Here is a 23,056-nt window from a genome sequence, read left to right as displayed (position 1 = left end):
TCTTGTTTATGATTATCTGTCAGAGTAAATGCAGCTTAACACTCAAGAATAATATCAGGATGTTGAAAGTTAACTCAACACTTTGCACAACAAAAACCATTTGAATTTGCATAGTTAGGTGTGCAAAACTGTCTCTTCAGAGAGAAAGTAGACTAGAACTCTATCGCCACCTATTGGAAACAGCAGTCACAGTGTCTGCAAATTGGCATTCTGGTTTGGCTTTTATCCTACATCATATTGCAAGGCTCAATAAAGAGTCAATATTGATCACCGTTTCAAATAGGTAGGGCTGGTGTTTAAGTGCTCTCTCTCTCTCTGAAGCGACAATTTGCATATTTATTTTCCCAGATAAGCATGCTCTCCACAAGAAGAAACATTACTCCTTAGGCCATAGATAGATGTGTATGTTTTTTTTTTTTCTTTCAATCTTTTACATTTTTGGATTAGTAAAATGAGATGATTTAATCTTTTATGTTTTGTTAATTTAAAAAAAACAAAAAACTTTTTTTTGTATTCTTTGCTTTTACTTTTAGTCCCCTCAGGAGACTAGAACCTGCAATATTGTCATAATGCAGTAATCTAAAATTAACAATTTCCTATGAGAGCACAATAATGGCAATGATACGGGCCATCAATAGGCCCTGCTATGGTAGACCATCAATACTCAATGATCATATAGATGTGGGGGCAACAGGTGTCTGAATTTGCATACCACTGTAATAGGGCCACATAAATGCTGCTGACAGAGATTCACTGCAGTATATACAGTGGCAGAGGATTCCCAAATCCAGGTGTGAAAAACTTGTTGCATCATTCCTAAGAAGACTCATGGCTGTACTAGCTCAAAAGGGTGCTTCTACTCAATACTGAGCAAAGGGTCTGAATACTTATGACCATGTAATATTTCAGTGTTTCTTTTATAATAAATTTGGAAAAACGTCTACATTTCTGTATTTTTCAGTTACGATGGGGTGCAGAGTACATTAAAGAGAAAAAAATGAACTTTTTTGAATTTACCAAATGGATGCAATGAAACAAAGAGTGAAAAATGTAAAAGGGTCTGAATACTTTCCGTACCCACTGTAAGTGGATTTAGCTTTGTTTGCTTAAGTTAGAAGCAGGTGCTGGTTGAATAACTGGGCCTGCTCCCACCAAGTATGAAGTAGGCATGGGTTAATCACAGCAAATGTCGCCCTAGTACGTAAAAATGAAAATTCCATTTACTAGATGCCAGGACTTAAAGAGAATCTTTCATAACATTTTTCTTGATATCAGCACTAAAAGTATTTGACTACTAATGAGTTTATTTTTGTTAAGTCCAAGTGGATGTTATCAGATAGCTCTCACTGGGGGGTATACTTCTTCCCCCTGTATGATGTTCACCAGTCATAAGCAGGCAGCAACACTCCAACAGAAAAAGAGCATGCCCCCACTATATCTTATTGCAAGCTTCTCAGTATATTAATTGGACAATGTCATATAGCCATGGTCTCCTGGTCCTGCATGAAAACTAAGATACGGCACTCTCTTGTTTGTTTGCAACAGTGACAAATTTTCTTAAATCCAAAAACTTGATGTGGATAACTGTGTCTTTAATAAATAAACTGTGACTTCTCATTTATATATACTGCAACTTTTCAAATATATATGACGATGTGTTTTTCACATATGGTTACAGTGCTCAGGAGAAAAATGCCATCAAAGTGTAGGGGCGTAAAAGGGTTGTTGAAGACATCGTGGCAACAGGGGGTTGACATGATTCTAAGTTTGTTCATGTGTGATAAAATGTTTTACTATATTGCTATGGCTGGTGTTCTGTTCGGTTTTCCTCTAGGATTTGCCTGATGCCCATCCATGGGAATTCAGGAGTTTTGTCCTCTAGGGAATTACACTAGGTATACGAACATAGCTCGCATTACACAGGGCATTCGGTAGTTAATAGTGCTGGGATTAGCCCATAGTCTGGGAGGGGTTAGAGAGGAGTTTTATAAGAAAAGGTTTCCTAGAGTAACAGGAGTTCTGGAGGAGTGGAGAGAGAGGTGAGGTGTCAGGGAGTAGAAGCAAAGTTAGACAAGTCAGTTTCAACGGGTGCAAGAAGAGGCAGATGCATCAGAGCTGAATGGGTACTGTCATTTCAGATTTCCCACAGCATGAGGGCACATCCGAAGTTTCATCTGGAATCCGGGACATCCTTAGGCTTGAGATCCAGAGGGTATCAAGTGCCACACCCCTGCCTTCCCTTAGGATAGAGTTGCAGAGAACGGGAAGGTGGACGCAGAGTGTGGGCAGCGTGATGACATACTGTAGGTCTCAGTCCCCACCATCTTAGAGAAGGGCATGACAGTGATTGGCTTGCTTTCTGCGGCATCACAGGGGCTATAAAGGGGCATGCACGCCGACCTCCATCTTACTTCTGCCGATCTGAGCATAGGGAGAGGTTGCTGTAGCTTCGTCTGAAGCAGGGATATAGTTAGGGAGGAAAGCCTAACCCCCAAACCGCTTGTGCTGTAGCGATTTCCACTGTCCAACACCACCTTTTCTTTGCAGGGACAGTGGAGGCTAGATTTCTGTGCATCAGCTCTGTAGCTTATTAGGCTGCCTTATAAGGCTCCCTGATAGCTGCATTGCTGTTTGTACGCCGCTGTGCAAACCAACTGCTTTTTTCAAAGCAAAAATCCTATTGCTCCTTATTTCCTGCACAGTTCTCTTGTTTCTTTGTCCACACTCTTGTGTGCAGCAGTCCTTTTTATTGCTGCCATACTTGTCCTTTGATCATTGTAGGGAGATTGAAATTCTACTACAGCCCTTGTATTTTTTTATATATCTGCCAACCACTTTCTGCCACTCAAACTGTGTAGTGTAATTCAGTGGGCCTGATTTTTTCCTGCATTCTCCAACACATAAAAAAGGGAGATTTATATTGCCACTGAGTGCATCTGCATCAGTCCTGTTTGTGGCATATCTGTCAGCCACTTTCTGCCACTAAAACTGTGTAGTGTAATACAGTGGGCCTGATTTTTTCCTGCATTCTCCAACACATAAAAAAGGGAGATTTATATTGCCACTGAGTGCATCTGCGTCAGTCCTGTTTGTGGCATATCTGCCAGCCACTTTCTGACACAGAAACTGTGTAGTGTAATACAGTGGGCCAGATTTTCCCAGCAGTCTCACACACCTATAAAGGGAGATTTAAATTCACCACAAGTTTGCATACACCTTGTAATTGTTTTTACAGTAACAAATACCGTTTGTTTGTTTGGTTACATTATTCTAAGAATGAGGAAGTCTGGTGGAAGAGGTCGTGGCCGTGGGCGGTAATTGCCAGCTGGTAATGATGGTAGTGGTGGTGGAGCATCAGGTGGTCATGGGAAAAGCAATATAGCACCTAAATCTCGAGTTGTTGAGCCAGCGTCATCGTCTGGCTACACAAGGCCTTGAACGCTCCCTTTTCTGGGAGTAGGAAAACCGCTTTTAAAGCCAAAGCAGCAGGAACAAGTTTTGGCTTTCCTTGCTGACTCTGCCTCTAGCTCTACACATACATGGGTAAGCAGTTGGATGGCAGACATGGAGTTGTCAGGTGTGCAGTGGTCAAAGCTACAAGACCTGTGTCAAGTCCTTCAGTGTTTTGAGGAATGCACATGGCTGGTTAGTGCAGACAACGCCATAATAAGCATGAGCATCCCCCTAATGCGTCTGCTGATGCAAAGTTTTACGCACATAAAGGAGCAGGCGTCTGCAGCCGAGGACGAGGGAAGCCTTGATGACTTTCAGCCATTGTCTGGTCAGGGAAGTCTACAGGACGAGGTGGCAGGCGAAGAGGAGGAGGACGAGGAGGATGATGGGGATGAGTATTTTTTGGATGAGGAAGCTTCTCAGGGGGCAATAGAAACTGGTGGCGTTGCAAGGCCGGGTTCAGGGTTTTTCAGGGAGACAAGTGACGTTGACTTACCCGAAAGTGCTCCTCAACCCAGCACAAGCACTGATTTGACAACTGGAACATTGGCCCACATGGCGGATTATGCCTTGCATATTCTCAAAAGGGACTCACGCATTATAAAAATGATGACCAATGACGATTACTGGTTGGCCTGCCTCCTTGATCCTCGCTATAAAGGCAAATTGCAAAATATCATGCCACATGAGAACCTTGAATAAATATTGGCAACCAAACAAGCAACTATTGTAGACCGTTTGATTCAGGCATTCCCAGCACACAGCGACGGTGATGGTTCTCACACAAGCTACAGGGGGCAACAGGGCAGATGTGTTAGAGGTGCACAAATCAGAAGTGGCGTTGGACAGAGGGGTTTTCTGACCAGGTTGTGGAGTGATTTCGCAATGACCGCAGACAGGACAGGTACTGCAACATCAATTCAAAGTGACAGGAGACAACATTTGTCCAGTATGGTTACTAACTATTTTTCATCCCTTATCGATGTTCTCCCTCAACCGGCATTCCCATTTGATTACTGGGCATCCAAAATAGACACCTGGCCTGAATTGGCCGAATATGCATTGCAGGAGTTTGCTTGCCCAGCAGCTAGTGTGCTATCAGAAAGAGTATTCAGTGCTGCTGGTTCAATACTGACCGAAAAAAGGACTCGTCTGGGTACCCAAAATGTTGATGATCTAACCTTCATTAAAATGAGCCACTCATGGATTTCTAATTATTTTGCCCCACCTTTCCCGGCTGACACCTAGTTTTCCTGTAAATTGGTCTTGCTTTTGGACTGGTCTTACTGACTGTTCCAATCTCTTAATTGGCAGCAGCTGTTTGTCCAGCATACAACATGTTTACACCTCCCTAAATGGGCTAACTCCCCCCACGGGGCCGTGGTCTCGCCACTTGGCGCAAGCACCCATGAGAGTGCCATTTGTCTGAAGAGGTGGGTGTGCCCACTTTTGGTCAACGGCACTGCCACTGGGTCCTTCATAGTACAATGAAATGTCTCTGGCGGTGGTGGCGCGCACCCAACGTCAGACACACCGTTGTAGCATGAGGGGCCCTTGTCCTGTACCGCCAGCCATGAGAGAGTGTCCCCCCCAGCTCAAACAGTGCTCTACCACTTTTAAAATTATCTCTCACAGCTCCATCACTGTTTAGTCTATGCGCTAAAATCCTTCAATTCCTGGCACTGACAATACCAATTTGTTGACATGTATGATGCTAGTTAAAATATTCAGGGGCCCTGTCCTACATTTACACCAGTAAATACTTTGCGCCAAATTACAATGTCTGAAAGTCAGCAGAGGAGCCCACCCCTGTACCTAAGTATGCCACCCTTTATTTTTTGTTTTGTTGTTTTGCGAGACATTAACATCTATTTTTTTTTTGGGAGTGCTAACTGTGTCAGACACTCCTTCCAATTGTCCCCTGCTGACCACACCAATGCTGCCTGTGTACCCCTGCAACATAATTCTAACTGCATTGAGCCAAATTTTCTTATTTTAGGCCTACTAAGTCTGTCTGCGGTCCATCCTACCAATTGTCCTCCGGTGACCACATCAATGCTGCCTGTGTACCCCTGCAACATAATTCTAACTGCATTGAGCCTAATTTTTTTATTTTAGGCCTACTAAGTCTGTCTGCGGTCCCTCCATCCAATTGTCCTCCGCTGACCACACCAATGCTGCCCGAGTACCCATGTAACCTTTTTTAAACCTGCAGCAAGCCAACCTTGTGGTGTAAGGCCTACTAGCAGTGTCTGTCTGCACCACTCAATGCAGCTGTTCTCCTCTTTAAAAAAATGAGCTGCAATTGTCAGGTTTTCAGCCTGTCAGAATTTTAAAACTGCATTGGGGCCACAAGTTTCGTTGGGGTCTACAAACTGTGTTCTCCAGGTTGCCTCTCCCTAGCTTCTATCTTCAAGCTCTCGTTAAGTAGCTGTTAATATAACACTGCATTAGGCCTACAAGTTGGGTCTGGGTTCTAGAGACGGTGTCTGCCGCTCCAAGGTGTTCTCCAGGTTGCCTTTCCCTAGCTTCTATCTTCAGGCTCTCATTAAGTAGTTGTTAAATGGAACAACTGCAGTGGGGCTACTAGTTTGGTTGGAGCCTACTAACAGTGTCTACCGCTCCAAGGTGTTCTCTAGGTTGCCTTTCCTGAACTTCGATCTTCAGGCTCTCGTTAAATAGTTGTTAAATGGAACAAATGCATTGCTGCTACTAGTTTGGTTGGGGCCTACTAACAGTGTCTGCCGCTCCAAGGTGTTCTCCAGGTTGCCTTTCCTGAGCTTTGATCTTCAGGCTCTCGTTAAATAGTTGTTAAATGGAAAAACTGCAGTGGGGCTACTAGTTTGGTTGGGGCCTACTAACAGTGTCTGCAGCTCCAAGGTGTTCTCCAGGTTGCCTTTCCTGAGCTACGATCTTCAGGCTCTCGTTAAATAGTTTTTAAATGGAACAACTGCAGTGGTGCGACTAGTTTGGTTGGGGCCTACTAACAGTGTCTGCCGCTCCAAGGTGTTCTCCAGGTTTCCTGTCCTGAAATTCCATTTTCAGGCTCTCGTTAAGTAGTTGTTGAAACAACACTGCACTAGGCCTAAAAGTTGGGTCTGGGTTGTAGAGACGGTGTCTGCCACTCCAAGGTGTTCTCCTGGTTGCCTTTCCTGAGATTCTATCTTCAGGCTCTCGTTAAATGGAACAACTGCAGTGGGGCTTCAAGTTTGGTTGGGGCCTACTAACATTGTCTGCCGCATCAAGGTGTTCTCCACGTTGCCTTTCCTGAGCTTCGATCTTCAGGCTCTCGTTAAATAGTTGTTAAATGGACCAAATGCATTGCTGCTACTAGTTTGGTTGGGGCCTACTAACAGTGTCTGCCGCTCCAAGTGTTCTCCTGGTTGCCTTTCCTGAGCTTCTATCTTCAGGCTCTCGTTAAATTGTTTTTACTATAACACTGCATTTGGCCTACTAGTTTTGTTGGCCCTACTAACGGTGTCTGCCGCTCCTTGCTGTTCTCCACTGAACAAAGCAGTGCCGCTTGTTTACTTCTGTTGCCAATTTTGAACTGCATTTAGCCTACTTACTGATTTGGGCCTACTCATTGTGTCAGCCTGTCTTTACAGTTGTCCTCCACTGCACAAAGCAATGCCGCCTGGTTAGTCCTGTTACCAATTTTGAACTGCATTTAGCCCACTTTATTATTTGGGCCTATATCTGTGTTTCCTCCTCATCCTGCCCATTGCCCAGCCAGTGGTAGATGAGTCTGCTGGTACACTGAACCAGACTGCTACATTCCCCTTGCACGCTACACAGCCAGAATCTGACCCTGCTGAAAGTCAGGTTCCCCTTCCCGCATACTATAACACCTTACACGGGGACAAAGAGTAAGGTGCAGATGAAAGTGCAGGTTCCTTCATCAAGTGTGGGGGGGTGGAATACTCGTTGGCAACGTCACTGGCACAGGGCCCATCATAGTACGCAAAAGTGTCGCTGCCGGTGGGAGGCGTCCCCGCCGTGCAAACACACCGCCGTACTTTGAGGGGCCCTATGCCAGTGCCAATGCGAACGAGTGGGCCCCCGCTGCTTGCTCAGGATCACAGCACTTGCAAAGTTGAAATACTTACCTCTCCCTGCTCCACTGCCGTGACGTGGTCCACGTTTCCTGGGCCCACTAAATACTTGAACCAGCCCTACCCCCCACAACTTTAGCCAAATGACCCCCAATTTCCAATGCCTAACTATTATTATAAGGTAAATTCAGATTGACAAGCTTCAGTAACAAGAATGGATGTTTTTGCCATTAAAATGGGCACTGTAGGTGTTTTCCTGGCCTCCACTCACTGCCGACTATGCTTCCCCATTGATTTGCATTGGGTTTCGTGTTTCGGTCGATCCCCGACTTTTCGTCATAATCGGCCGATTTCACTCGACTTGACTTTTGAGATAGTCGGCTTTCGCGAAACCCGACTCGATCCTAAAAAAGTAAAAGTCGCTCAACCCTAGCTTTAACCCTTCAGGAATTCAGATAGTGTTAATTACATTTTACATTCATTAGTACTGTTGTTTTATTCTTAGGATAGTTGTAAATTGGTTTTATTTTGTAAGTTAAAGGCTGCATTTTCAAGAAGACCCCTCCTGAGCGATGAAAGAATATTGTGAGTTCAAAGAAGTCCAAAATAATCTCATGACTTGAATCTGGTGAAAAATTAAGTCTGGCAGGATGGATTAGCAACTGAAGTACGGGCACTGGAACATTCCCAGCCTTCTAGAATCATAAAAGGGGGGGAATTGCGGGAAATCAGGATCCATTTTATCTTCTCAGTCCCCATTTTATGCTCTAAATATCACGTAGCACCTTTGCACAGAAACCCTCCCCTACCCATTCCAGCAGCCTGAGAAACTGCATAAAATTAGACATCTAGACACATCTATCTATAAATCCCACAAGATAGTTTGTTGCTTCTTGGCATAAAGGCTTTTTGTCAAGGGTATAGATAAACCCGCCCACAATTCATTAAACATAATTTCTTGCTAGGCACTATCTGTATCTGAGGTCTATAGATTCTCTGAGCTCGTTCCTATCATCTGGCCTTGTACATCAACTCTGGTGGACAAGTTGCGCCCACACAAACATCACTGCTTTATTGCTGCCATTTGTGTGCCATTAGGGTCATGATAAGTTCGATTAAAAGAAGAAGCCTTACCAACTTGTTTTATATAATCCCTTCTAACTATTTACATAGTTGTAATTATATTACTTACCCATTGCCATCTTATCCGGTTTGCAGTGCTGCTCTGGTTCCATATGATCACTTTACAACTGTAAGACAGGGATGCCATAAAGGTACATTGATAAATCGACTTCCGGTCCATACAAAACAAAAAGTGTAAACCAGCTAGTTTGTTTTCAAATCATTTAGGGCAAGATGGGATGGGAGTGGTGCCAGTGACAGCCATAGATAAGTTTTTTACCTTTACACACCATTACATGGATAATTATGACAGAATATTTAATATATATTGTTTCATAATAAAAAAACAAAACAGGCGTATTCAATGTGCATATAAAATTGCAGCATGCTGTGATTGTACATGTATATCGTCTGAGACTTGCCAATGCAAGCCTATGGGTGCCCTGAAAAAAATATGAAAGATTAGTACACATAGAATACATACAGGGTGGGCCATTGATATGGATATACCTAAATAAAATGGGAATGCTTAGTGATATCAACTTCCTGTTTGGGGCACATTAGTATATGGGAGGGGGAAAACTTTTCAAAATGGGTGGTGACCATGGTGACCATTTTGAAGTCGGTCATTTTAAATCTAACTTTATTTTTTCCAATGGGAAGAGGGTCATGTGACACATCAAACATTTTGAGAATTTCACGAGAGAAACAATGATTTGCTTGTTTTTAACGTAACTTTATTCTTTCATGAGTTATTTACAAATTTATGGCCACTTATAAAATGTGTTCAAAGTGCTGCCCATTGTGTTGGATTATCAAATCCACTTTCCATGAAACTGTTTATGTAGGAATGCTTGAAACTGACACCCATAAAGTTGTGGTGCACCATCTTGGGTGACAGGTCTGAGCACTCCTACATGAACAGTTTCCTGGAAAGTGGATTGGTCATTGTGGGCCAGTTGAATGGCCACCAGTGTCTCCCCATCTGACCCCCTTAGACTTTCATATTTGGGGTCATCTGAAGGCAATTGTCTATGCTGTGAAGATAGGAGATGTGCAGCATCTGAAACAATGGATACTGGAAGCCTGTGCTAGCATTTTTTCTGTGGTGTTGCTATCAGTGTGTCAAGAGTGAGAGAAGAGGGTTGCATTGACAATCCAAAACAATGGGCAGCACTTTGACCACATTTTATAAGTGATAATAAACTTGTAAATAACTCATGAAAGAAAAAAAGTTATGTTAAAACCAAGCACATCATTGTTTTTCTTGTGAAATTCTCAATAGGACCCTCTTCCCATTGAAAAAAATAAAATTGGATCCAAAATGGCCAACTTCAAAATGGCCACCATGGTCACCACCCATCTTGAAAAGTTTTCCCCCTCCCATATACTAATGGGCCACAAACAGGAAGTTATATATATGTATATTTACATGGATAGCTAGAAAAAAGCTGACAATTAATCTGCTATGTACTGTAAAATCACTGCAGGAGCCAACAGGATAAAATAAATGGATTACATACAGTGTATACACATAGAATGGGTAGATATACAGATGTCTGTGACAAATACAATTAGTACAGTGTGCAGCTTACTGTGCATGTCTTTAATAAATAAAAGAATATTTTTCTGAAAAAAAATGGCGTAGGCTCTCGTGCAATTTTCATTACCAGCAAAGGGAAAGCCGACTGCAGGAGGTCGATGTTTATAGCCTAGGAAGGGGGTAATACCCATGGAGCTTCCCAGACTATTAATATCAGCTCAGAACTATATACTTAGCCTTTACTGGCTATTAAAATGGGGGACCTTAAAAAAATGACGTAGGGTCCCCCTATAATTAATAACCAGCAAAGGCTATGCAGACAGCTGTGGGGTGATATTAATAGCCTAAGAAAGGGCCATGGATACTGACCCCAGGCTAAAACCTTCAGCTCTGAGCCACCGCAGAAAAGGTGCATCTCTAAGATGCGCCAATTCTGTCAGCCTCGCTCCTCCCACTTGCCCTGTATAAAGACAAAAGAAAATGATGCCGAACACACTATACTGGATAAGTAATATACAATGTCTACTTTTAATTTTCCAAATTATATCACAAAACCCACAGTACATATGGACACAGTCTGAACCAACTGCACAGCTAAAGCAAAGAATCAAAGAAAGAGCAGTCAAACAGTTCAAAAGATATATCAAATAACCAAATCTTTTTTTAACAACATGATCAGAAATAAGGCAAAAGGGGGATAAATGTGCCAACAAAACCAGCATCCATTCAAAGGGCTGGTAAGATCACATATATAGATAAAAACATAGAAGTCGTGCACATAGGCATCGTAGTGTTTATGCTCTACCCAATATTAAAGTCAAGGAAAATTCATATGTGTCACTGAAGACACACTAATTGTGCAAATACACATATATGGAGGCATATAAATTACCTTGCAGAGTGTAACAGCGGGATAGCAGATTTCCAGCCCACCCTGACGCGCATTTTGGAGTTGACTCCTTCCTTACTGTAGCGGTGGCAAGTGGGGTGATAGTTATTGGGGATTGTTGTCACCTTTGTATTGTCAGGTGACATCAAGCCCTGAGGGTAGTAATGGAGAGGCGTCAATAAGACCTCAAGGCGTCAATTACTAACCTCATAGTCACATTGTAAGAAAACACAGACACCCAGAATAAAGTCCTTTAATTGAAAGAATGACACAGACTCCTCTTAATTAAACCATACTTATGACCTTGCCCATTCCCATGATGCCTTTGTCATCTGCAAAAGAGTTAAAAAAAAACAAACAACAATATTCCTCACCTTTCTGCACAGAGGCTGGTAATCCATTTGTCCCACAATGGGTCTAGCTCTGCTACATCTAGATTGCAGGCTGCAAAAAATTCCCCACTATGCTCGTGCTGACGTCAGAAAGGTGAAGTGAGTTCATTGGCTGTGAACTAGCAGGACCTGTCTGACGGCACCGTGAGCAGGCAAACCTTCTCATCTGAAGGCACTGCTGGCAGGAGAACTTACTCATCTGATGGTACCGCTAGCAGGAGAACTTACTTATCTGACAACACCGCTAGCAGGAGAGCTAACTCATCTGACGGTACCACAAGCAGGAGAACTTTCTCATCTGACGGCACTGTGAGCAGGAGAACTTTCTCATCTGCCGGTACCATGAGCAGGAGAACTTTCTCATCTGATGACACCATGAGCAGGAGAACTTTCTCATCTGATGACACCATGAGCAGGAGAACTTTTTATCTGACGGCACCGTGAGCAGGAGAACTTTCTCACGCTTGCGATGCTGTCAGATAGGAAATTGGAGTTCACATGGAGACACTGATCACACGGTGTTCAGTGTCTGCTGGATGACAGACTGTATGGTCGCATCATGCAACCATGCAAACTGCATCTAGGTTTATCAGAGCTGGACCCATCGTGGGGCAAATGGATTAGCATTTTCTTCTACCTATCTCTGTATGTAATATAAATATATACAGCTCTGGCAAAAAATACGAGATTACCACATCAAAACCCTGTCATGGGCAGCTCAATCTCCAGACCTGAACCCCATTGAAAACCTCTGGAATGTAATCAAGAGGATGATGGATAGTCACAAGCCATCAAACAAAGAAGAACGGCTTACATTTTTGTGCCAGAAGCAGTGTGAAAGACTGGTGGCAAGCATGCCAAGACACATGAAAGCTGGGATTAACAATCATGGTTATTCCACAAAATATTGATTTCTGAACTCTTCCTGAGTGAAAACATTAGTATTGTTGTTTCTAAATGATTATGAACTTGTTTTCTTTGCATTATTTGAGGTCTGAAAGCACTGGGTTCTTTTTGTAATTTTGACCATTTCTCCTTTTCGGAAATTTGGAGACCTCTTGTCAGAAGTTTATAGAAAAAAAGAACAATTTACATTTTACTCAAATATATACCTACTGTATAAAGAGAAAAATCGGTCAAACTGAACATTTTGACATTTTGCAGTGGTCTCCTAATTTTTGCCAGAGCTGTAAATATATATATATATATATATATATATATATATATATATATATATATATATATATATATATATATATATATATGTGTGTGTGTCACAATTGTCTGTCACATGTGTAAATAACAGACAATTGCTCTATGTAAAAGCTCATGTTAAAATTGCGCTGCATTTGGATGCTAGGTGTGAAAAATCGGATTGTACTCATGTGACACTCGCATTACACTCGGGCGAGTCTCAGCAGGGAGACAAGGAGCGATTTTTCATACGTTTAGTGTGACTCTGGCCTAATAAAGAGAGTTACATATTTAGAGCCAGATTCAGTTTTGGATTTCCACTTTTTTTGTCTAGTCTTTCGTGTTTTTCATTTGTGACTATTTTTTTTTACTTTGCTAATGTTTCTGGCTGATTCATCAACTGCTAATTAAAAAAAATCTCAATTTTTGCGCAAATGTATTATACTTGTAGTTTACCTGGAATATATTTTGTGCACGTCTTCATTTTTGGGCATTTTTTTCAACATTTTAGTTGAACATAGAAGAATTGTGCAAAAAACCTTCAACAAATATCACTAGACAAAAAAGAAAAGCAATAGTGATGGGCGAGCACTAAAATGCTCGGGTGCTCGTTGCTCGGGTTGAGCCAATTGGAATACTCGGGTACTCGACCAGAACATCGAGCCCAATGTAAGTCTATGGGGGACCCGAGTATTTTAACCACGATCCCCCCGTGGGTCTTTTAAGGTCTAAAAACGTCTGAAAATGATAGAAACACTGCTCAAATGACACAGGGACCTTATGGGGATCGCCCCTGGAAGCATTTCTGACTCCTAGTTCACAGCTTTAATCATTTTTTTCCAAGATTCATGCCATTTTTCCCGGTGCCACAAAAAACACATGAAAAAGAAACCAAAATGGGTTTGCTTGGAAATATGTCAAGGTACATCCTTTGCAGGTTAATGACTTGCCTGTAAGGCCAAATATTTAACCCCAGACCGAAAATTTCCTCCCCCACTTAGGCTTAGTTCAGACGCAGCATTTTTGAAGCGTTTTTCAACTTTAACATTGCTTTCACCACTACAAATGCATTCACTGGGAAATGTCATTGTACCATTTAACACCCCTAGCTGGCCATGTGGTGGGTGACACATAAGCAGACCCATCTTGTTTCATTTACGAAGGAGGGACTCTTAAAGTCACAGAGCCTATTTTTACTGGTGCATGAGGCGATATTAATCTTCTTTAAGTGCCATTATGAAACGGTGGTTCTCCTAACCTGTTGTAGCCTATGCTGTGAGTGGATAGGCTGCCAAGAATTACAACGTACCACAATACCCCTGTCATAAGATGTCCAAGGGGGACTCCTGAAAAAGTGTTTCATTGAATTCATGGCCTGCCCTGCCACCCATTCATATGGACCCCAATAAGCCTTTGAACCCACATAGTGGATGGGCCCATGTAAATCCACTTCACAATATGCATTTTATACTCCGTACTCCTTTGTTTTACACATTGGTGGCAAGGCGAGCCCTGCTGCATAATCACATGCAAGCCATTAGGCCTTGGAACCCACATAGTGGATGGGTCCATGAAAATCCACTTCACAATATGCACTTTGTGCTTCATACTCCTTTGTTTTACACATTGGCAGGAAAGTGAGCCCTGCTGCATAATCAGTCATATGCACCCTATTAGGCCTTGGAAACCACATAGTCAATGTGCCCATGAAAATCCACTTCACAATATGCATTTTGTACTCCCGTACTCCTTTGTTTTGCCCATTGGCAGGAAGGCGTGCCCTGCTGCATAGTCAGTCATATGCACCCCATTAGGCCTTGGAACCCACATACTGGATGGGCCCAGGAAAATCCACTTCATAATATGCATTTTATGCTCCATTCACCTTTGTTTTATACATTGCAGGAAGGTGAGCCCTGCTGCATAGTCAGGCATATGCACCCCATTAGGCCTTGGAACCCACATACTGGATGGGACCAGGAAAATCCACTTCACAATATGCATTTTGTGTTCCATAGTCCTTTGTTTTATACATTGGCAGGAAAGCGAGCCCTGCTGCATAGTCATATGCACCCCATTAGGTCTTGGAACCCACATATTGGATGGGCCCAGGAAAATCCACTTCACAATATGCATTTTGTACTCCCGTACTCCTTGGTTTTACACATTGGCGGCAAGGCCAGCCCTGCTGCATAGTCATATGCACCCCATTAGGCCTTGGAGCCCACATAGTGGATGTGCCTATGAAAATCCACTTCATGCATTGTGTACTCCCGTACTCCTTTGTTTTACACATTGGCAGGAAGATTAAGTATGTATGAAGATTAACTTCATAGAGTCTACTTAGATCATCACCAAGAGGCTTTTAACCCCTTAAGCCCCAAGGATGGTTTGCACGTTAATGGCCGGGCAAATTTTTACAATTCTGACCACTGTCCCTTTATGAGGTTATAACTCTGGAATGCTTCAACGGATCTTGGTGATTCTGACATTGTTTTCTCGTGACATATTGTACTTCATGATAGTGGTAAAATTTCTTCGATATGTGAAAAGAAAAGGAAATATGGCGAAAATTTTTAAAATTTAGCAATTTTCTAAATTTCAATTTTTATGCCCTTAAATCACAGAGATATGTCACACAAAATAATTAATAAGTAACATTTCCCACATATCTACTTTACATCAGCACAATTTTGGAACCAAATTTTTTTTGTTAGGGAGTTATAAGGGTTAAAAGTTGACCAGCAATTTCTCATTTTTACAACACCAATATTTTTTAGGGACCACATCACATTTGAAGTCATTTTGAGGGGTCTATATGATAGAAAATAACCAAGTGTGACACCATTCTAAAAACTGCACCCTTCAAGGTGCTGAAAACCACATTCAAAAAGTTTATTAACCCTTCAGGTGTTTTACAGGAATTTTTGTAATGTTTAAAAAAAATTAACATATAACTTTTTTTCACAAAAAATTTCTTTCAGCTCAAATTTGTTTTATTTTCCCAAGGGTAACAGGAGAAAATGGACCCCAAATATTGTTGTACAATTTGTTCTGAGTACGCTGATTCCGCACATGTGGGGGTAAACCACTGTTTTGGCGCATGGCAGAGCACGTTAGGCAAGGAGCGCCGTTTGACTTTTCATTGCAAAATTGACTGGAATTGAGATGGGACACCATGTCACGTTTGGAGAGCCCCTGATGGGCCTAAACATTGAAACCCTCCACAAATCACACGATTTTTGAAAGTAAACCCCCTAAGGAACTTAATTAGATGTTTTTTGACAGCTTTGAACCCCCAAGTTTTTTACTACAGTTTATAATACAGAGCCGTGAAAATAAAAATTCTTTTTTTTTCACAAAAATTATTTTTAGCCCCCAGTTTTGTATTTTTCCAAGGATAACAGGAGAAATTTGACCGCAAAAGTTGTTATCCAATTTTTCCTGAGTACGCTGATACCCCATATGTAGGGGGGAACTACCGTTTGGGTGCAAGGCAGCGCTCGGAAGGGAAGGAGCGCCATTTGGAATGCAGACTTAGATGGATTGGACTGCAGGTGTCACGTTGCATTTGCAGAGCCCCTTATGCACCTAAACAGTAGAAACCCCCACAAGTGACACCATTTTGGAAACTAGACCCCCCAAGGAACTTATCTAGATGTGTTTTGACAGCTTTGAACCCCCAAGTGTTTCACTACAGTTTATAACGCAGAGTCGTGAAAATAAAAATAATTTTTTTTCGCACAAAAATGTTTTTTAGCCCACCAAATTTTTATTTTCCCAAGGGTAACAAGAGAAATTGGACCACAATAGTTGTTGTCCAATTTGTCCTAAGTATGCTGATACCCCATATGTTGGGGTAAACCCCTGTTTGGGCGCACGGGAGAGATCGGAAGGGAAGCAGCACTGTTTTACTTTTTCAACCCAGAATTGGCTGGAATTGAGATCAGACGCCATGTTGCATTTGGAGGACCCTGATGTTCCTAAACAGTGGAAACCCCCAATTCTAACTGAAACCCTATCCCAAACACACCCCTAACCCTAATCCCAACCATAACCCTAACCACACCCCTAACCCTAACACACCCCTAACCCTAACCCCAACTGTAAATGTAATCCAAACTCTAACCCTAACTTTAGCCCCAACCCTAACTTTAGCCCAAACCCTAACCCTAACTTTAGCCCCAACCCTAACTCTAACTTTAGCCGCAACCCTAACTCTAACTTTAGCCCCAACTCTAACCCTAACTTTAGCCCCAACCCTAACTGTAGCCCTAACCTTAACTTTAGCCCCAACCCTAACCCTTACTTCAGCCTCAGCCCTAACCCTAACTTTAGCCCCAGCCCTAACCCTAACTTTAGCCCCAACCCTAACTTTAGCCCTAACCCTAGCCCCAACCCTAACCCTAACCCTAGCCCCAACCCTAACCCTAATGTTGTGAATTCCGCTCTTGGGCTCCCTCCGGTGGTTGTAAGTGGCACTTTTGTGAGTTCTGCTCTTGGGCTCCCTCTTGTGGTTTCAAGTAGTATGGCTGCTCCTTGGTGTTAGCTGTCATCAGCTGCCTCCACTTATCGTCTCTTCTGCTCGGCTATTTAGGCCTGGCTCTTTCCTTCAGCCAGTGCCACTTGTAAATGGTTCCTGGTTGGATTCACATCTCTGGGTTGTTTGTGACCGGTTCTCTAAAATGGTCCATCTGGTACCTTTGCCTAAGTTGCCTTCCTCCTCAGATCTGGTTCCATTGTTTTTTCGGCATGTGGTTCGTTTGCATGGCATTCCGGAGAATATTGTGTCTGACAGAGGTTCTCAGTTTGTCTCTAGATTTTGGCGGGCCTTTTGTGCTAGGATGGGCATTGATTTGTCTTTTTCTTCGGCGTTTCATCCAAAGACTAATGGCCAAACTGAGCGAACTAATCAGACCTTGGAGACCTATTTGAGATGCTTTGTGTCTGCTGATCAGGATGATTGGGTGTCTTTCTTGCCGTTGGCCGAGTTTGCCCTTAATAATCGGGCTAGTTCGGCTACTTTGGTTTCACCTTTCTTTTGTAATTTTGGTTTTCATCCTCGTTTTTCTTCTGGGCAGGTTGAGCCTTCTGATTGTCCTGGTGTTGATTCTGTGGTGGACAGGCTGCAGCAGATTTGGACTCATGTGGTGGACAATTTGACGTTGTCTCAGGAAAGAGCTCAACGTTTTACTAACCGCCGTCGGTGTGTTGGTCCCTGGCTTCGTGTGGGGGATTTGGTTTGGTTGTCTTCTTGTCATGTTCCTATGAAGGTTTTTCCCCTAAGTTTAAGCCTCGGTTTATTGGTCCTTATAAAATTTCTGAAATTATTAATCCGGTATCTTTTCGTTTGGCTCTTCCAGCCTCTTTTGCCATTCATAATGTTTTCCATAGATCTTTGTTGCGGAGATATGTGGTGCCCGTTGTTCCCTCGGTTGACCCTCCTGCCCCGGTGTTGGTTGAGGGAGAGTTGGAATATGAGGTTGAGAAGATTTTGGATTCTCGTTTTTCGAGGCGGAGGCTTCAGTATCTTGTCAAGTGGAAGGGTTATGGCCAGGAGGATAATTCTTGGGTTGTTGCCTCCGATGTCCATGCCACCGATTTGGTTCGTGCTTTTCATTTGGCTCGTCCTGATCGGCCTGGGGGCTCTGGTGAGGGTTAGGTGACCCCTCCTCAAGGGGGGGTACTGTTGTGAATTCCGCTCTTGGGCTCCCTCCGGTGGTTGTAAGTGGCACTTTTGTGCGTTCTGCTCTTGGGCTCCCTCTTGTGGTTTCAAGTGGTATGGCTGCTCCTTGGAGTTAGCTGTCATCAGCTGCCTCCACTTATCGTCTCTTCTGCTCGGCTATTTAGGCCTGGCTCTTTCCTTCAGCCAGTGCCACTTGTAAATGGTTCCTGGTTGGATTCACATCTCTTTGGATTTCCCTGTTATCCTGACCAGTTCAGCAAAGCTAAGTTTTTGCTTGCTCTTTTCTGTCCATAGATTGTGGACTTATCCGTTCTGTGCTTTCTATGTTTGTCCAGCTTATCAGTATGAATTAATTCTGTCTTGCTGGAAGCTCTGGGAAGCAGATTTACCCTCCGCACCTTTAGTCAGGTGTGGAGATTTTTTATAAACTCTGCGTGGATTTTTTGTAGTGTTTTATACTGACCGCACAGTATTCCATCCTGTCCTATCTATTTAGCTAGACTGGCCTCCTGTGCTCATCCTGGTTTCATTCTGTGTATGTCTTTTCCCTCTCCACTCACAGTCATTATTTGTGGGGGGCTAATCTATCCTTTGGGGATTTTCTCTGAGGCAAGATAGCTTTCCTGCTTCTATCTTTAGGGGTAGTTAGCTCTTAGGCTGAGACGAGGGGCATAGGGAGAGTTAGGACTGCGGTCAGTACAGTTACCACTTCCTTCAGAGCTCGTTCCATGTTGCTCCTAGACCACCGTATCATAACACCCTAACCCTAGCCCCAAACCTAACCCTAACCCTAGCTCCAAACCTGACGCTAACCATAGCCCCAACCCTAACCCCAACCCTTGCCCCAACCCTAGCCCTAACCCTAACCCTAGCATAACCCTAGCACCAACCCTAACCCTAACCCTAACCCTAGCCCTAACCCTAACCCTAGCCCTAATCCTAACCCTAGCCCTAGCCCTAACCCTAGCATAACCTAGCCCCAACCCTAACCCTAAGCCCAGCCCTAACCCTAACCCTAGCCCTAACCCTATCCCTAGCCCTCACCCTAGCCCTACCCTCAGCCTTAACACTAACCCTAGCCCTAACCCTAATGGGAAAATGGAAATAAATACATTTTTTTTAATTTTTTTATGTTTCCCTAACTAAAGGGGTGAGGAAGGGTGGTTTGATTTACTTTTATAGCGGGTTTTTTAGCGGATTTTTATGATTGGCAGCTGTCACATACTAAAATATGCTTTTTATTGCAAAAAATATTTTTTGCGTTACCACATTTTGAGACCTAGAATTTTTCAATATTTTGGTCCACAGAGTCATGTGAGGTCTTGTTGATGTTTTTATTGATAACATTTTCGTTAACGTGACATTTTTTTTTTATTGCTTTTTATTCCGATTTTTGTGAGGCAGAATGACCAAAAACCAACTATTCATGAATTTCTTTTGGGGGAGGCGTTTATACCGTTCCACGTTTGGTAGCATGGATAAAGCAGTTTTATTCTTCGGGTCAGTACGATTACAGCTGTACCTCATTTACATGATTTTTTATGTTTTGGCGCTTTTATACGATGAAAACTATTTTATAGAAAAAATAATTATTTTTGCATCGCTTTATTCTGAGGACTGTAACTTTTTAATTTTTTTGCTGATGATGCTGTATGGTGGCTCTTTTTTGCGGGACAAGATGAAGTTTTCAGCGGTACCATGTTTATTTACATCTGTCTTTTTGATTGCGTGTTATTCCACTTTTTGTTCGGCGGTTTGATAATAAAGCGTTGTTTTTTGCCTCGTTTTTTTTTTACGGTGTTCACTGAAGGGGTTAAATAGTAGAACAGTTTTATAGGTCGGGTTGTTACGGACACGGCGATACTAAATATGTGTACTTTTATTTTTTTTTATTTAGATGAAGAAATGTATTTATGGGAACAATATATTTTTTTCTTTATTTAGGAATTATTATTTTTTTTTTTACATTTCAAAAAATGTCTCCCAGGGGAGACATCACTGTATAGTGACAGATCGCTGAGCTGACACTTTGCAGAGCACTGTGTCAGATCCGCGATCTGGCGTGCCCTGCTCCTGGCTTACCAGCGCCTGCTCTGAGCAGGCGCTTCGTAAGCCACCTCACTGCAGGACCCGGAAGTAGCCCTGTGGCCATTTTGGATCCGGGGCCTGCAGGGAGGAGACGCTCGGTACAAGGTGAGCACATTGCCTTGTACCGATCATCTCAGGGAAGCCCGCAGAGAGCCCCCTCCCTGTGCGATGCTTCCCTATGCCCCCGGAACACTGCAATCATGTTTGATCGCAGTGTGCCGGGGGTTAATGTGTTGGGAGCGGTCCATGACCGCTCCTGGCACATAGTGCTGGATATCAGCTGCGATAGTCAGTTGACACCTGGCCGCGATCGGCCGTGCCTCCCATTGAGCGCGGCCGATCACATTTGAGGTACCTTTCCATCCCTGGGAATTAAGTCCCAGGTCACCTCGACGGGATAGTATGTCATATAGGATTAAGGGGTTAAATATCATCCGTCTGGAATATCCGAAAAGCAACACCAAGACAGAGAACCCCTAGGAGATTACCTACACTGCTTGAGCGTTCCCAATTATGCAGGTATCAGCACACTGTACATGTACAGGTACCCCAGCTTTGGCATCTGTCTTAGTCATGTTTCTCTGGTCTTATATAGTGATTTACACTATGTAGTAACTCTAGTTTTACCCAGACCTTCAAGTGGCCACTTTTCAAGGTTGGAAGAAACTGAGATATTATGGACTCATCAGACGAGGGCCCATAAACCCCTAGAAATAAAAGTCACAAGGATTTAGATCAAACCACTACAGGCAGAGGTTCAGTAAACCATAACGTTTTACAATGACAAACAGCAAACATATAGAGGCTTTGAACTGTTTGTGAAGTGAGTAAACAAACATTTATCAAGATTGTGTCACTACGAGCATTGTCTGTCACATCTGTAAATGTTTTACAAGACATGCAGCTATGTGATTGTCTGAATGCATTCGGTGTACAGTATTTCAATCTTGTTTACAAATCAACATTTGTATATTTGCCATTTGTACATTTCAGGCAGCCAAAGTTATGGCTCTCAAGGAGAGAAACTAATATAGTGGACAAGGCTATAATTTGAATGAACTACGGAGCCAATCTAACAGCATTGCTTTATCAAATTTGTATGAAGTGTATTGTGTCCAATTTGAGCAACCAGGCAACACAAAAAGCAGCTTTTTAAGTGAGCTCTTTAAGGTACACAGATGTGAAGTGTTTGCCATCAAGGATGTGGTTTCACCAATGGGGGGTACCTTTTTTAAAAATATACTATTGCCATCACAGCCCCCCTTGCCCAAACTTCACGGGCCTATAACAGTTACAAAGCATGTTCACCCAGGTCATGTCGTCGGAGATAAGGAAGAGACATTGCAGGAGACAGAGTTCAGAATTAAGGCCAATGTAGTGGTGTGGGTCTCTGAGACTTGTAATGCAGTGCATGATCTGCCAAACAATTCCCTAATGGGGGTACATCTTTTAAAAATACACTTGTGCCATCGCATGCCCCTAGCCCAAACTTCAACGGCCTATAACAGTACTGAGCACGTTCACCCTGGTGATCTATTGGCAGGTACATTTTAGATTTTAGAGACCGAGTTAAGAAGTTGGCCCAATGGAATGTCATGCCCAATTCCCCAATGTAAAATCCTTTTTTTTAAAATAAAAGAGTGCCATCACAGCCCCCTTGGCCAAACTGCACCGTACAGAGCACGTTCACCCTGGTGATCTACTGGCAGGTACAGGACAGATTGCAGGTGACCGAGTTAAGAAGTAGGCCCAATGTAATATCATGCTCAATTCCCCAATGTGGGATCCATTTTTAAAAAAAATAAAAGAGTGCCATCACAGCACCCATGGCCAAAATGCACCGTACAGACCACGTTCACCCTGGTGATATAGTGGGTCTGGATTAGGAGGATGAGGATAAGGAGGAGAATTAGAACAAACAGACCAAATCTGGAAGTGTATACCCATGTGTGGTTGAGAAGAGGTGCATGAGAGTACACCTCCCAAAAAGAGAGAATGTATTTGAGGTTATGTTTCGCTGTTTTCACTTGGTGGTGTACAGAAGTCTTTCCCAATCCAGGCCTTGTTAATTTTTATAAGAATCAACCTGTCAGCATTTTCAGTTGACAGGCGGATGCGCTTATCTGTTATAATTCCACCAGTGGCACTAAAAACACTCTCTGACAGAATGCTTGCAGCAGGGCAGGCCAGGACCTCCAAGGTGTAGAGAGCCAGTTCATGCCACGTGTCCAGCTTGGATACTCAATAATTCAAAGGCACAGAGGAATCACGAAGGACGTTTGTACGATCTGCAAGGTACTCCCTCACCATCTTCCCAAACATTGCACTTCTTGTGACAGCACCCCTTGCCTTTGTGCCGCCACGATGGGAGGGTCTGAGAAAACTGTCCCAAAACTTGGCCATTGTTCCCCTCCCTGAGCTGGATTGTACTTCTATCTCTCTCGCTTGGAGTCCTTGGTTGCACAACAAACTCTGACATTTGCTGCCAGCCATCTCACATGGGAATTTTCTAAGTAATTCTGCTGCTACAAGGGCCCTTTGGTACTGCAACATTTTAGTACACCTCTCTGCCTCAGGCAGACGAGACTGAAAGTTATCCTTGTAGCGTGGGTCTAGAAGTGTCACCAACCAGTA

This window comes from Ranitomeya imitator, chromosome 5 (genome assembly GCF_032444005.1).
Source record: "Ranitomeya imitator isolate aRanImi1 chromosome 5, aRanImi1.pri, whole genome shotgun sequence".
Taxonomy (NCBI): Eukaryota; Metazoa; Chordata; class Amphibia; order Anura; family Dendrobatidae; genus Ranitomeya; species Ranitomeya imitator.
This window is presented reverse-complemented; position numbering follows the sequence as displayed.